Genomic DNA, 12,066 nt, shown 5'->3' on the forward strand with positions numbered 1-12,066 from the left:
TGTTTTCCATAGTGGTTGTATCAGTTTGCTATTCCTACCAACAATGTAACAGGGTTCCCTTTATTCCACACCCTTTCCAGCATTTATTGTTTGTAGATTTTTTGATGATGGCCATTTTGATGCTGGCCACATTCTGGTGTGAGATGATACCTCATTGTGGTTTTGATTTGCATTTCTCTATTAATGAGCAATGTTGAGCATCTTTTCATGTGTTTATTAGCCATCTGTATGTCTTTAAATAAATGTCTGTTTAGGTCTTCTGCCCACTTTTTGATTGGGTTGTGTGGTTTTTTGATATAGAACTTCATTTGTTATTTCTATATTTTGGAGAACAATCCCCATTTGCTTGAAAATATTTTCCAATCTGTGGGTTGTCTTTTTGTTTGGTTGATAGTTTCCTTTGCTGTGCAAAAGCTTTAGAGTTTAAGTAGGTCCCATTTGTTTATTTTTGATTTTATTTTCATTAAACTAGGAGGTGTATCCAAAAAGACATCGCTGCAATTTATGTCAGTGTTCTGCCTGTGTTTTCCTCTGAGAGTTTTACAGTATCCAGTTTTACATTTAGGTCTTTAATACATTTTGAGTTGATTTCTGTATATAGTGTTACAAAATGTCCCAATTCACTCTTTTACATACAGCTGTCCAGTTTCCCCAGCATCATTTATTGAAGACAGCATCTTTATTCCATTGTATATTGTTGTCTTCCTTGTTGTAGATTAATTGACCATAGGTCCTTGGATTTATTTCTGGGCTTTCTACCCTCTTCCATGGATCTCTCTTTGTGCTGGTATCTTTCTGTTTTGATTATTGGTTTTGTAGCATAGACTGAAGTGAGAGAGCCTGATTGCTCCAGCTCCATTTTTCTTATTCGAGATTGCTTTGGCTATTCGGGGTCTTTTGTGTTTCCATAAAATCTAAAAAATTTTGTTCTAGTTCTGTGAAAAACGACAGTGATATTTTTATAGGGATTGCATTGACTCTATAGATTGCCTTGGGGAGTATGGTCATTTTGGCCATATTGATATTTGAAATTGAAGAACATGGTATATATTTCCATCTGTTTGTGTCATCTTTGTTTTCAGTCATTAGCAACTTGCACTTTTCAGTGTTCAGGTCTTTTTTCCTTCGTAGGCAGGTTTATTCCTAGGTGTTTTGCTCATTTTGATACAATGGTAAGTAGGGTTGTTTCTTCAATTTCTCTTTTGAACCTTTCATTGCTAATGTATAGAAATGTGGTGGATTTCTGAGTCTTAATTTTGTATCCTGCACACATGCTAAGTTGTTTCAGTCATGTATGACTCTGTGACCTTATGGACTTTAGCCTGCCAGGCTCCTCTGTCCATGGGATTCTCTAATTAGGAATAATGGAGTGGTTTGCTATGCCCTCCTCCAGGGGATCTTCCCAACTCAAGGATCAAACCCATATCTCTTGAATCTTCAGCATTGGCAGGCAGATTCTTTACCACTAGTGCCACCTAGGAAGCGCAAGTTGTATCCTGCAACTTTCTGAATTCATTACGAGCTCTACCAGTTTTCTGGTAGCATCTTTAGTGTCTTCTGTGTATAGTATGTCATCTGCAAACAGTAACAACTTACTTTTTTTTTCAAATTTGTATTTCTTTTATTTCTTTTCCTTCTGATTGGCTAGGACTCCCAAGAATGTGTTGAATAAAAGTGCTGAGAGTAGACATACTTGTCTTCTTCCTGACCTTAGAGGAAATGGTTTCAGCTTTTCATTGTTGAGTATAATTTGCTGTATCACACTGACTGATTTGCATATATTGAAAAAATCCTTGCATCTCTGGGATAAATTCCTCTTGATCATGGTATATGATCCTTTTAATATATTGTGGGATTTGGATTGCTAGTATTTGTTGAGGACTTTTGCATCTATGTTCATCAGTAATGCTGACTTGTAATTTCCTTTTTTGTATATGTGGTGTCTTTGTTTTTGGTATCAGGGTGGTGGTGGCCATATAGAATGAGTTTGGGAGTATTTCTTCCTCAATTTTTTGGAACAGTTAAAAAAGAAAGGGGTTAACTCTTTTCTGTTTGATAGAATTCACCTGTGAGGCCATCTGATTCTGGGCTTTCATTCATTGAAAGCTTTTTTAGTCACAGTTTCAATTTCAGAAATTATGATTAGTCTATTTATATTTTCTATTCCATCCTGGTTCAGTCTTAGGAAACTGTACTTTTCTAAGGATTTGGCCATTTCTTCCAGGTTATCCTTTTTATTGGCATAAATTGGTTATTGTATCTCATGGCCTTTTCTATTTCTTTGGTGTCCATTGTAACTTCTTTTTCATTTCTAATTTTTGATATGAATCCTCTCCCCTTTATTCTTGATGAGTATTGCTAAAGGTTTATCAATTGTGTTATCTTTTCAAGAATCAGCATTTAGTTGCATTGATCCTTTCTATTGTTTTTGTATTCTCTATTTCATTTATTTCTGCTCTGCTCTTTATTATTTCTTTCCTTTTACTCATTTTGGGTTTTATTTGTTATTCTTTCACTAGTTGCTTTAAGTGTAAAGTTAGGTTGTTTGGGGCTTCCCTCATAGCTTAGTTGGTAAAGAATCCACCTGCAATGCAAGAGACCCCGGTTCAATTCCTGGGTCGGGAAGATCCCCTGGAGAAGGAATAGGCTACCCATTCCAGTATACTTGGGCTTCCTTTGTGGCTCTGCTGGTAAAGAATCGGCCTGCAATGTGGGAGACCTGGGTTCAGTTCTTGGGTTGGAGATATCCCAGACGTTTGTGTATTTTACAGCTTTTTTAGTTTTATAATTTCATAATGTTGTGTTTGGGAAAGATGCTTGATATGATTTCAGTCTTAAGTTTACCAAGGGGTGCTTTGTGCAGTTGTGTTTGAATTTCTTTTTCTTTCTTTCTGTGTGGATCTATTACAAATGTTTGGTTTGTGGCAATCATGAGGTGGGGGAGAAAGGGGCAGGGAGGGGGGCTTTTCTTTTCTGTTAAAGACATTCCTTTAGCATTTGTTATAAAGCTAGTTTGTTGGTGCTGAATTTTCTTAGCTTTTCCTTGTCTGTAAAGCTTTTGTTTTCTCTACTGAATCTGAATTAAAGTGTTGCTGTGTAAATTATTCTTGGTCGAAGGTTTTTCCCTTTCATTACTTTAAATATATTGTGCCACTCCTTTCTGACCTGCAGAGTTTCTGCTGAGAAATCAGCTGATAACCATTAGGGCTTCCATAGTATGTTAGTTATTATTTTTCCCTTGTTGCTTTTAACATTTTCTCTGTCTTTAAATTTGTCAATTTGATTAATATGTGTTTTGTCATTTTCCTCCTTGGGTTTCTCCTGTATGGGACTCTTTGCTTCCTAAACTTGAATGCTTCCTTTCCCATATTAGGGAAGTTTTTGGCTGTTATCTCTTCAAATATTTTCTCAGACCATCTCTCTTTTCTTCTTCTGGGACCCTATAATGTGAATTCTTCTGGGAAGAAATTTGGTGCATTTCATATTATCCTAGAGGTCTCTTAGACTTTCCTCATTACTTATCATTCTTTTATCTTTATCCTGTTCCACAGCAGTAATTTCCATCAATCTGTCTTTCAGCTCACTTATTTGTTCTTCAGGTTCATTTTTTTCTACTATTGATTCCTTCTAGTATATTTTTCCTTTCAATTATTATTCATCTGTTAGTTTGTTCTATAAATATTCTAGCTCTTTGTTAAAGATGTCTTGTATGTTTTTGGTCTGTGCCTCCATTATTTTTCTGACATCTTGGATCATTTTTATCACTACTCTGAAAACTTTTCAGGAAGATTGTCTGTTTCCACTGAATTGTTCTTCTGGGATTTTCATCTTGTTCATCTAGAACCTATTCCTCTGCCATCTCATTTGGCTAATTTTCTCTGTTTCTTGGACTGCTGGTTAGTTCTCTTGCTTCTGGTGTCTGCCCTCTGGTGGTAGAAGTTAGTCCAGAGGCTTGTCCAGGCTTTCTGGTGGGAGAGACTGGTGCCTGTCCACTGTGAGTGGAGGTGAGTCTTGTCCCTCTGCTGTCCAGGGGTGTGTTTAGAGGTTGCTGTACACCCAGGACAACTTTAGGCAGACAGTCTGCTGATGGATGGGGCTGTGGTCCCACCCTCTTGGTTATTTGACCTGAAGCGTCCCAGCACTGGACTCTACAGGTTGTGGGGTGGGGCCAGGTCTTGGCACCAACATGGTGACAGCTCACCACAAATATTCTCTGGGGCCTCAGCCACGAAAGTCCTTATCCCCAGAGTGAGCCACGGCTAACCTCCACCCCCACCCCAGGGACCTTCTAGGAACCACAGGCTGCTCCGACCCAGGCCCCAGTGGAGTCATTGCTTTGAAGCGGGTCCCAGTACATATGAAACACTGTGTGCACCCTCCAGGAGCGGAGTCTGTTTCCTCAGTCCTGCTCTCAAGCCCCACTGGCCTTCACAGCCAACTACGTGGGGTTCCCTACCAATGCCAGAGCCCCAGGCTGGGGAGGGTGACACTGGACTCAGAACGCCTGTGGAAGAATTGTAATATCATTATTTTGCAGTTTGTAGTTTTGTGTCACCCATATGGGGCATAATGGGGTTTGATTATATCACAAAAGCACCCCTTCTACTCTCTTGTTGTGGCTTCTTCTTTGTCTTTGGATATAGAATATCTTTTGGGAGGAAGTTCCTGTCTTTTTGTCGATAGTTTTCAACAGTTAGTTGTGATTTGAGTGTTTTCATGACAGGAGGTAAGCATACATGCTTCTACTCCGTCATCGTCTTTCCTCATAGCTTTAAAGTAAGGAAAAAATTTTGAAGCTGCACTTTAGGACTGGAGAAAGGGCTGGGAGGGCACACTTTCCTTGGTGCTATCCTCCATAAAACACCATCTACACTGTTGCTGCACCAGCCCCAGGAGAAGGAAGGGCAGCGGTGTCTGGGGGGTCTGCTCCTGATTCTGAGACTTGCCTCTGGCTGGCCCTACTCCCCCACACAGGTTCACTTTCCGCTCACAGCTCCAGCATGAGGAACTGGAGCAGTCACGTCTGCTGCAGACCCCAGGTCCTGATCGGCTCTGGTTGCAGCTGCCACCCCATTTCTGGCACTGCAGACATCTCAGACTCAGCCAGGTCCTCTCTTGAGTTTTCTTTATCTTCTTTTTTTTCTCTGCTCCTTTCAGCCTGTCAGGCACAAGACTCACTCTTATGACCGGAGGGAGGCTAGAAGGGAACCAGGGGCGAGCAGACAGTTCAGTAAGCTAGGAGCTCTTCACTGGCTGGAGGAAGGTGCCAAAGCTTCAGAATCTTTGTTTTATAGGTAAACTACTTAAAAGATGGAGAAGGAAATGGCAACCCACTCCAGTGTTCTTGCCTGGAGAATCCCAGGGACGGGGGAGCCTGGTGGCCTGCCGTCTATGGGGTCGCACAGAGTCGGACACGACTGAAGCGACTTAGCACTAGCAGTAGCAGCATATATATCGGAGAAGGCAATGGCACCCCAACCCAGTACTCTTGCCTGGAAAATCCCATGAACGGAGGAGCCTGGTAGGCTGCAGTCCATGGGGTCGCGAAGAGTCGGACACGACTGAGCGACTTCACTTTCACTTTCACTCACTTAAAAGATAATGAAAAGTCTCTTACAATCTTATTAAAAAAACAAACCAATAGTCCCGAAATAATTATTTTTGCTTTTATAGCAGATGAAAAAAATGTTTGTTTTACATAAATACATTATTTACAAAAAACTTATTATTCTTTAAGCCAATTAAATAGAGTTTTTTTCTGCATTTAACTTTGGCAACAGCGTTTAGGGATTTCCTAGATGGTGCGGTGGTATAGAATCTGCCTTTCAATGCAGGAGATGCAAAAATTGCAGGTTTGATGCCTGGGTCAGGACTATCCCTTGGAGAAGGGAATGGCTACGCACTCCGGTATTCTTGCCTAGAGAATCCGATGGACAGAGGAGCCTGGTGGGCTCCATGTTGTTGCAGAGTCGGACACAACTGAACACATGAGTGCATACAATAGTGTCTAGAGGTAGAAAAATATCACATTTATGTAACATATGTCAATCAGATCAGATCAGTAGCTCAGTCATGTCCGACTCTGCGACCCCATGAATTGCGGAACGCCAGGCCTCCCTGTCCATCACCAACTCCCGGAGTTCACTGAGACTCACATCCATCGAGTCAGTGATGCCATCCAGCCATCTCATCCTCTGTCGTCCTCTTCTCCCCTTGCCCCCAATCCCTCCCAGCATCAGAGTCTTTTCCAATGACTCAACTCTTCGCATGAGGTGGCCAAAGTACTGGAGTTTCAGCTTTAGCATCATTCCTTCCAAAGAAATCCCAGGGCTGATCTCCTTCAGAATGGACTGGCTGGATCTCCTTAGATCCTTAGACAGTCCAAGGGACTCTCAAGAGTCTTCTCCAACACCACAGTTCAAAAGCATCAATTCTTCGGTGCTCAGCCTTCTTCACAGTCCAACTCTCACATCCATACATGACCACAGGAAAAACCATAGCCTTGACTAGATGAACCTTTGTTGGCAAAGTAATGTCTCTGCTTTTGAATATGCTATCTAGGTTGGTCATAACTTTCCTTCCAAGGAGTAAGCATCTTTTAATGTCACAATAGACACACATAAGCATGCATGCAGACATGGCCGAGACCCTATAGATTCCATTCCAAAATTGTAGCCATGAATCAGGCACAATGATACAAAATTCCCTGGTTTACAAAAAACAGGTATATCCAAACTGTGTCCCTGACAAGAGTAACAAGTTAAAAGTTATCCACTCAAATGGGTAAAACTTTCTTATGGAGAAGATTTTAAGACTTTTCTTTGCCCTTGGCAAGTAATTTTATGGAGTTTGTAAGCTAGATTTTGAGTAAGGGAGCTTCTATGACAGTCTGTATTTTTAAAAGCTTCTCTTTTCTTCTTTTCTTCAGTCTCAGGTGATGGTGGACAGTGTTTTATTTGTCTCCTGAGATATTTGCATTTCAAAGATGTGATAAGATTTATACCTTTATGGCACAGAGAAAGAAGAAAAATTTTCTTCTTGGAGTTTTGTCATACATTTCTCTACTGCTAGAAGTCTAGGATAATTTCTATTTAAAATTTTACTTTATATTAGGGATTGGAAAGCATGGGATGCTTCATCCTTTTCACTGTTAATAATCACAACACCCTCCCCTTTACTTTCCTCACTCTCCCTGGGATTCTACCTCTTATTACTAGTGCCCCAGTCAGGCTTTGCCACACGTGCTCAGACCTCAATCTGTGGCAGCTAGCACCCTCCCAAGCTTTTGGCACACAGAGAACTCCATCTGTCGAGCTTACTTTCTCACCTTGTCTGCTTGCCCGTCAGCTATCATAGTAGTAGAAAACCTACTAACCTCACCTCAGCTTTTCTTCTAACGAGTTTCAGCCTCTAGAGCAATATCATATGATATTTGTCTTTCCCTGACTTACTTCACTTAATATGATGATCTCCATGTCCATCCATTTGCTACAAATGGCATTATTTCCTTCTTTAAATTCTGAGAAATATTCCAGTATATACAGTCAAATATATTGCTTATTTTATCCATTCACCTGTTGATGGACATTTAGGTTACTTCCATGTCTTAGCTACTGAAAACAGCACTGCATTAAATACTGAGGAGCATGTATCTTTTTGAATCATGTTTTTCTCTGGGTGTATCCTGAGGAGTGGAACTGCAAGATTACATATGGTAGGTCTATTTTTTGTTTCTTAAGGAACATATATACTGTTCTTCATAGTGGCTGTACCAATGTACATTCCCATCAACAGGGCAGGAGGGTTCACCTTTCTCCATACTCTCTCCAGCATTTATTGTTTGTAGACTTTTTTGACTATTCTATTCTCACTGGTGTGACATGATTCCTCATTGTAGTTTTGATTTGCATTTCTCTAATAATTAGTGATGTTGAGCATCTTTTCATGTGCCTTTTGGCCATCTGTATATCTTTCTTGGAGAAATGTCTCTTAAGTCTTCCACTCACTTATTGACTAGATTTTTTTCTTCTTTTTTGATATTTAACTGCGTGAGCTATTTGTAAAAATTGGAGCCTAATCTCCTGTTGGTTGCATCATTTGCAAATATTTTCTCCCATCCTGTGAATTTTTTGTTTTAGCTGTACAAAAGCAATTGAGTTTAATTAGGTCACATTTGCTTATTTTTATTTTCATTATTCTAGGAGAAGGTGTGGGAAAGATATTGCTGCAATTTATATCAAAGAGTTTTTGCCTAATTTTTGTTGAAGAGTTTCATACTACCTGGTTTTACATTTAGGTCTTTAATCCATTTTGAGTTTGTTTTTGTGTATGATGTTAGAGAATGTTCTAATTTCATTTTTCACATATAGATGTCCAATTATCCCAGCACCATTTATTGAAGAGACTGTCTTTCCTCCACTGTATGGTTGTCCCTCATTTAAGTTGATTGACCTTAGGTGCATGGGTTTATTTCTGGGCTTTCTATCTGGTTCTGTTGATCTAGATTTCTGTTTTTGTGCCAGTACTGTACTATTTTGATGACTGTGGCTCTGAAGTAAGGCAGCTTGAATTCTCCAGCTCCATTTTTCTTTCTCAAGATTACTTTGGCTATTCAGGGTCTTTTATGTTTCTACACAAATTTTTAAACAGCTTGATTCTAACTCTATAAAAATGTCATTAGCAGCTTGACAGGGATTGCATTGAATCTGTAGATTATCTTCAGTAATATAGTCATTGCTTCTTCCAATCCAAGAACATGGTATATCTTTTTATCTCTATGTGTCACTCTTGATTTTATTCATTAGTGTTTTATATTTTGGACTACAGGTCTATTGTGTCCTTAGGTAGATTTAGTCATAGGAATTTTAGTGGGTTTTTTTGTGATGATAAGTGTGATTGTTTAATAGATTTCTCTTCCTGATCTTTCATTGTGGTCTGTAGAAATGCAATAGATTTTTGTGTATTAATTTTTTATCTTGCAATATTATCAAATTCATTGATGAGCTCTAGTAGTTTTCTGGTAGCATTTTCCGGATTTTCTACATATAGTATCACGTCATCTGCAAACAGTGATAGTTTTACTTCTTTTCCAATTTGGATTCCTTTTATTTCTTTTTGTTCTCAGATTACTATGGCTAGGATTTCCAAAACTGTGTTGAAAATAAGTGGTGAAAGTGGATATCCTTGACTTGTTCCTGATCTTAAAGGAAATGCTTTCAAGTTTCTCACCATTAAATATGATGTCAGTTGTAAGTCTGTCATATATGGACTTTATTATGTTCAAGTATGTCTTCTCTTTGCCCACTCTTTGGAAAGTTATTATCATAAATGGGTTTGAATTTTGTCAAAAGACTTTTTTGCATATATTAAGATAGTTATATGATTTTCTATTTTTCAATTTGTTGATGTGATGTATCACACTGATCTTTCATGGATTTTGAAAAATATTGAAAAAGTGAACATAGATGCAAAAATCCTGAACAAAATACTAGCAATCCAAATCCAACAATACACTAAAAGGATCATAAAGCAAGATCAAGTAGAAAGTATCCCAAAGGTATGAGGTTTTTCAATATTTGCAAATCATTCAGGGTGATAATCACGTGGGTTTTATCCTTCAATTTGTAAATGTGGTGTTTCTCAACAGATGCAGAAAAAGATTTTGACAAAATCCAACATCCATTTATAAGAAAAATTATGCAGAAAGTAGGCATAGAGGGAACCTACCTCAACATAATAAAGGCCATTTATGACAAGCCTATGGCTAACATCATACTTAATGGTGAAAAGCTGAAAGCATTTCCTCTCAGATCAAGAACAAGACAAGGATGTCCACTCTCGCCACTTTTTCTTCCACATAGTTTTGGAAGTTCTAGCCTCAGCAATCTGTGAAGAGAAAGAAAGAAAACAAATCTAAATTTGAAAAGAAGTTAAACATCACTGATTGCAGATGACATGATACTGTGCACAGAAAACCCTAAAGATGCTACTAAAAATGACTAGGGCTCAATGAATTTGGCAAAGTTGCAGGATACAAAATTAATACACAGAAATCTGTGGCATTTCTTACACTAAAAATAAAAGGTCCAAAGGATAAATTCCATTTGTCATTTATTTATCAATTTATCATATTTTCATAAATACTTATGGTAAATATTTATGATATTTATCAATTTATCATTTATCAATTACATTTATCATTGCAGAAAAAGAACAACATATTTAGGAGTCAAAAAGCCTATCTAAGGAAGCAAAGGACCTGTACTCCAAAACTAGGGATAAGATAAATCAAAGATGATACAAACAAATGGAAAGATATACCATGTTCTTGAATTAAAGAATCAATATTTTCAAAATGACTACATACCAAAGGCAATCTATAGATTTAATGAACTCTATAAAATTCCCAATGGTATTTTCACAGAACTGTAACAAAAAAATCATAAAATGTGCATGGAGACTCAAAAGACCCCAAATAGCTCGAGCAACTTTGAGAAAGGAAAACGGAGCTGGAGGAATTAGTTGCCCAAACTATACTACTACTCAACAGTAATGAAAACACTGTGGCACTGGCACAAAAACAGGCAGATCAATGAAAGAATATAGAATTCCCAGAAAGAAACCCATGCTCCTATGGTCAATTAATCTACAACGGAACAGGCAAGAATATACCATGGGGAAAAGACAGTCTCTAATAACTTGTGCTAAAAACTGGGCAGCTATGTGTAAAAACTAGTAAAATTACAACATTCTTTAATGCTATGGTGGCTTTCCAGATGGCTCAGATGGTAAAGAACTCACCTGCCAGTGCAGAAGATACAAGAGACCCAGGTTTGATCCCTGTGTCTGGAAAATCCCCTGGAGAGGAAATGGCAACCCACTCTAATATTCTTGCCTGGAGAATCCCAGGGACGGTGGAGCCTGGTGGGCTGTTGTCTGTGGGGTCGCACAGAGTCAGACACAACTGAAGCGACTTAGTAGCAGCAGCAGCAGAGTAACTAACACTTTCACTTTCACACCATACACAAAAGTAAACTCAAAATGGATTAAAGATCTAAGTGTAAGACTGGATGGTATGAAACTCTTTTAGGAAGATATAGGCAGGACATTTTTTGACATAAATCCCAGAAATATATTTTTTGAGCCTTATCCTAGAGTAATGGAAATAAAAACAAAAATAACCAAATATGACCTAATTAAATTCAAACATTTTTGCACAGCCAAGGAAACCATCAACAAAATGAAAAGACAATCTACAGAATGAAAGAAAATATTGGTAAATGATGTGACCAATAGGGGTTAATTTTCATAATATGCAAACAGCTCATGCAACTCTATGTAAAAAACAATGACAACAAAAACAACTCAGTCAAAACGCAAACAGAAGATCTAAACAGACATTTCTCCAAAGAAGATATATGAATGGCCAAAAGCACATGAAAAGATGCTCAATATAATTATCAGAGAAATGCAAATCAAAACTACAATGATGTATCACCTCATGCCAATCAGAATGGCCATGATCAGAAAGTCTATCAATAATAATTGGTGAAGAGGGTATGGAGGAAAGGGAACTCTTTTACATTGTTGGTAGGAATGCACATTGGTACAGCGACTATGGAGAATAGTACGGAAATTCTATTTTTTTTTTTTTTAAGTAAAAATAGAGGGTGTATATCCAGAGAAAAATCTAATTTGAAAAGAAATATGTGCTTCAAAAGGTCACAGCAACATAACCAAGACATGCAACCTAAGTGTCTGTTGCCATCCAACCATCTCATCCTCTGTACTCCCCTTCTCCACCCGTCTTCAATCTTTCTCAGCATCAGGGTCTTTTCCAATGAGTCAGCTCTTCGCATCAGGTGGCCAAAGTATTGGAGTTTCAGCTTCAACATTAGGCCTTCCAACGAATATTCAAGACTGATTTTCCAGAGATCAAAGCCAGTTGTCCAGCATTGCAGGCAGATTCTTTACCAGCTGAGCCACAAGGGAAGCCCAAAGATACTGGAGTGGGTAGCCTATCCCTTCTCCAGGGGATCTTCCCGACCAAGGAATCAAACTGGGGTC

The sequence above is a fragment of the Bison bison genome, unplaced genomic scaffold, assembly GCF_000754665.1.
Source record: "Bison bison bison isolate TAMUID 2011002044 unplaced genomic scaffold, Bison_UMD1.0 scf7180017864385, whole genome shotgun sequence".
NCBI lineage: Eukaryota > Metazoa > Chordata > Mammalia > Artiodactyla > Bovidae > Bison > Bison bison.